At 33.9% G+C, this 5276-nt stretch overlaps 1 protein-coding gene across 2 annotated transcripts in view; it reads right to left on the bottom strand.

The window, feature by feature from the left end:
* The window catches only part of LOC126734124 (protein TFG-like), a 42698-nt gene that overhangs the window by 35926 nt on the left and 1496 nt on the right, over nucleotides 1–5276 (bottom strand). The gene's annotated exons all lie outside the window — the stretch shown is intronic.

Genomic DNA, 5276 nt, shown 5'->3' on the forward strand with positions numbered 1-5276 from the left:
TCAGCATATGCTAACCAAGACCAATTGAGGGTGGAGATCAAGTCATTAGCGAAAACGTTAAAGAGAAGGAGAGAAGGAGAGGTGGGTGAAAAACAAGCAGATCTAAAGCCTTCGACCACTACAAACTGAGAGCAGTCAACTAAATAGGAGTTAAGGAGCTTTATCAAGCGATCGGAGAATCCAAACTGGCGTTCAAGCTTATTTAATAGGATGAAGTGGTCAATCTGGTCAAAAGCCTAAAAGAATGAAAAGAAAAGATAAAAAATCCACCAAGATATCGACAATCACATGAACCGGAGAGAAATTTATATCGCACATGTGACAGATCCGTTTAAATATAGCGCATATTGTATATAGTGGCGATTTCAACAGGATGTTAGTATGAGGCCTTGGCAGAAAGAATGTTAGGGGATGTCTAGCATTAAGCCTAGGCACCATGAAACGTACACCAGAAAGAAATACAGGACTATCAATCAATCCATTCAGTAACCCATGCAGGAATTTTACAGAGAAGATCATTCTTCTGAAATGTAATGGATGTAGATTGAAGCGTTCCAATAGTTGCCGATGATCAAACCCTCTTACCGGATATAAGCCATCCTGCCTGAAGGCCAAAAACTTAGCAAATCTACGCTGAACAGATTCAAGGAGACCAACATGATTCTGATAGAGTGGGTTCCATATAATGCAGCCAAACTCCAGTTTTGATCTCACAAAGCAACTGAAAAGCAGTCTTAATGTAGATTCCAAAGTAAAACTCTGAGAACTTCTAATTATGAACCCAAGCCTTCTCAGGGCTGACTTGACTATGTTGTTGAAGTGTGGAACGAATGTAAATTCAGAGTCAAAGGTGATACCAAGATCAGTAATTTGCTCTAATCTACTCAAAATAGTATCATTAATAAAGTAATTAAAATTTAAGGGTGTTTTTGATTTAGAGTAACTGACCACACTACATTTAGCCGCATTCAAGCCTAACCTGTTAACAGCGCACCATACCTCCAATGTATTTAGACAGTTTTGAAGAAAAACACAATCCTCCAAACCATATACATTAAAATATAGCTTCAAATCATCGGCAAAAGCCAGCCAGTGAGTGACTCAACCAAGTCATTTATAAAAAAACTAAACAGGAGCGGACCCAGGTTCGAGCCCTGTGGCACACCCGACGTTACGTTAAAAAGTTTCGATTTAAAGCCCTCATATTCAACATATTGAGATCTACCAATCAAGTAGGAATGAAATAAATTAAATAATCTCCCTGAAAAACCATACTGAGTTAATTTATGCAGCAAAATATAGTGATCTATCCGATCAAAGGCTTTTTGGAAGTCGGTATAAATAACATCGACGAGATTGGCCTATAGTTCACAATTTGATCAGAGTCCCCAGCTTTTAAAATAGGTATTATTTTAGCAGTCTTCCAAATTTCAGAAATTTGTTCTGTTGACAGTATTAAGTTGAAAAGGTAGGTCAGCGGATCAGCCAGGACACCAATGTAATCTTTAACCAAGAAGCTAGGTACACCGTCTACACCAGATGTTAACTTATTTTTGAGTTTTTTACTAGCCAAAATAATCTGGGCAGCATCAACGTTGGAAATGTCAAAGTGGGGCACATTATCAGACGTTGACGAATGGTTAATGAAATTTGATTGTATAAATGCCTCACCAAAGAACAGTGCAAAAGCATCAACTATGTCTTGTGGGTCTTTAATTACCATGTCATCGGATAGCCTCATCATACCAGGAATCCTGGTGCCAGCCTTCTTAGAACCAATAAAATTCCAAAAGCTAGATGGGTCCAAAGAAATATTTCTTTCAGTGTTTGATATATACAACTTATATTCATAGCGTATTTGTAGTTTGATAAGGCGTCTAAGAGAATGGAATTTATGAAAGGACTTTAAAATGTACAATTCTCCATTCTTTGAAAGCCTTTTCTTTCCTATAAATGTTCTTAATCAATTCTCGAGAATAATAATTTGGAAATCTTCTTTTACGTTGCTGCTTAAGAGGAATGTGTGCGGCAAATACGCCATTCAATATATCATATAGGGCTCCACATGATTAACCATCATTAACACTCCACATCATTAACGTTAGAGGATAAATACACAGTAGACCAGTCAGCTTCAAGGATCGAGCCATAAAGGAGATGGAAGTTGGCCTTTCTAAAATTAAAAGAATGAGATAAGTTTTTATTAAGCTGAAAATTATGGACACGTTGGCCTGAGACAGTAAAATCAATTTCCAGTGCAGGGTGATGCAAAGCCTCCAAGACAAAAGGCACGTCACTACGCGAAACCTACAGGTGAAGTTAGATAAATTCAATAGTCTGTTATTATAGTTTAGGATGTGATTACACTGAACAAGATTAAAAGTGTTAGCAAAATTATTCACAGCAATAGACTTTTGACTAACATGATTACCTGTAGGTGAGTTAATAGAGAAATCAGACACGTTAAAATCGCCCACTATTATTACATTATGGTTTAGCTTTGATATTAAAAGTGTAAACAAAAAGAGGTATTTATTTCCAACAGGTTTGTTACCCAATTACAGGAAAGAAGAAAAGGAAAAAATAAATAAAAAAAAAAATATTTACCAAAATAAGTATAAAAATGAAAAATCAAAATGCTTAACATTCCATGCACTTAAACAGACTATCTATATACATACTAGAAAGACTCTGCATCACCTATTTACTTAATACCTTCTATAATGGACATTAAACTGTCAACAAAAATATCGAACCGTTCATGTAAATTATTATTAATATAATTCTGACAGATTATATTAATAGGGGATTTAAACAAAATATTAGTCCTAGCGGGATTTACATAAAATAATCTAAAATGCCTAGAGTTTATTCTTGGTACCTGAAAATTTAATCCAGCCAAAAGGGTGGGACAGTCAATCTTGTTATGAATAAGGTTATATAAAAATTTTATGGAAAGAATTTCTCTTCTTTTTGCTAAGGGTATAATATAAAATTTATTTAAGTATAATTGACTATCCAAACCTCTGGCTGGAAAGACACCTTCCTCTCTAAACCAGAGATACTTCATAAACTTGCTCTGAATGCGCTCAATATCATCTATCAGGTTAAATTGGGTACCAAATTAGAGATCCGTATTATATTTTTGAGCGTATGTAAGTGAAAAAAAATAGTTTTAAAGTATTAATATTTTCCAAGTGCCAACAGTTTCGATAAATAAAACTCAATAATTTGGCAGTCAGAAATAATTTTTGCTATATGCTTTGCAAAACTTAATTTTGCATCATAAGTAATTCCCAGATCAATCACCTCATCCACTCTGGCCAACACAACATTATTTTTTTTTTTTTTATTATTTTTTTTTTTTATTTATTTATTAACGGAATCCATTTACAAAAGTATTACATAGCATACCCATACAAACATATATATTCAGAAACATTATATACAAAACTATCTATAAATCAGTGTAAGGTGTAGATGAGTTAATTAATTAAAGCCCCTATGAAATAATATTCTTTAACTGCCCCTTAAAAGATGTTATCCTAGAGTAAAAAAAGTTTATCTGTCCTGACAGACCATTAGCACTTCGAACCATTCATGTAATTGGCTCATTAATGTCATAATTGGTGTGGTGGAATGGGACTGAAAATATTTCTGATTGTCTATTCAATCTGGAAGGCACCCTAAGTTTAAAAAGAGACAATAACTCGGGACAATCTATAGTAGCATTTAAAACCTTATGCATAAAACATAAGTCGAGTAATGTTCTTCGTGACTCCAATGTGGGTAAGTTCAGGTTATCCCTGACCCACTGATAGTAATACTGTCTCCTGTAACCACATCTAAAAGCCGCCACCCTTAAAAATTTATTTTGAGTTTTTTCAATCTGCTCAATGTAGCAGTTATATGATGGGGACCACACAATTGAGCCATACTCCAAGATGGGCCTAACAAGAGAGCAATAAAGTAATCTAAAAGTAAACAAAGACAAATCAGTTGTAGACCGTTGGATAAAACCCAGCATTTCATTAGTTTTAGAAAACTTCTCTTCCAGAGAATGGGATAAGATTTATTTGCTCTATATAAGAAATTATTTGCTCTATAGTCAAAATTGATTGGCAACAGTTTTCTAGAAAATGAGAGAATAGAGCATTTATTAACATTTAAATATAGTCTATTGACATTGCACCAATTCTCTACTTTGTTAAGATTTACCTGAAGGAATTTGCAATCGTCTTCAGTATCTATTGTTGTGAACAATTTTATATCATCCGCACACAGTAAATTGGCAAGATCGTTTATAAATAATAAAAAGAGAAGCGGGCCCAAGTTAGATCCTTGCGGAACTCTCAAGCACACTTCATATATAGGAGACTTAAAGCCTTCATATTCAACAAACTGTTTATGACCTTGTAAGTAAGATTTTATCAAAGCAACTAAATCCATAGAAAAACCAAAAAATGTTAGCTTATGAAGAAGTACAAAGTGGTCAATTTGGTCAAAAGCTTTGCAGAAATCAAGGTATATTACATCAACCTGAGCTCTATTATCCAAATGCTGACACAGATACTCATTTAGGCAAGCCAGGTTTACTGTACAGGAACGATTTTTGATGAAACCAAATTGATTAGGTGCTATGTCTAATTTGACATGGGCATATATTCTATTATAAAGAACTATTTCGGTCCGACTGGTAAACATCATAAGTGTTTGGAAATATTTCACCACTAGATATCTCTGGCCTCAACCATGTCTCGGTGATGCATATGGTGTGAAAATCCTGAGCAATGGCGGCAAGAAAAAAAGTCTCAGTTTTAGTGTTAAGACCAAGAACATTTTGATAAAAACAAGTTGTGATTACAACACAAGTGGGCATCACTAGCATGTGAAAATAAAGGCGAATCTAGTTTTTTGCTACAATTCTGCCTTAAGCTCATTGCTTAAGGCAGCCAATAGCAGCAGCTAATAAAATAGCTTAACAATCTGGCAATAATATGGTAGTTGTTAGTTTGGTCCTCCTAACTAGGTTATGTCAAAAATTTCTCAGTTAATAAATATAAATGACAAGGTTCCAAAATTAAAGAACACAATTTAGAAGACAACTTTAAAAAGGTTTGTTTTTTTTAATTTTTTATTTATTTTAAGTAAGAACAAAATAAAAATATTTTAGATCGATGTAAAATTAGCCCATGATAGTACAATAACATATTCATAATATTTGTGCCCATAAGTAAATAGGAGCATAAGTTAATAAAGAGCATAAAATGTTTTTT

Source organism: Anthonomus grandis, chromosome 1, assembly GCF_022605725.1.
Source record: "Anthonomus grandis grandis chromosome 1, icAntGran1.3, whole genome shotgun sequence".
In the NCBI taxonomy this organism is placed as follows: domain Eukaryota; kingdom Metazoa; phylum Arthropoda; class Insecta; order Coleoptera; family Curculionidae; genus Anthonomus; species Anthonomus grandis.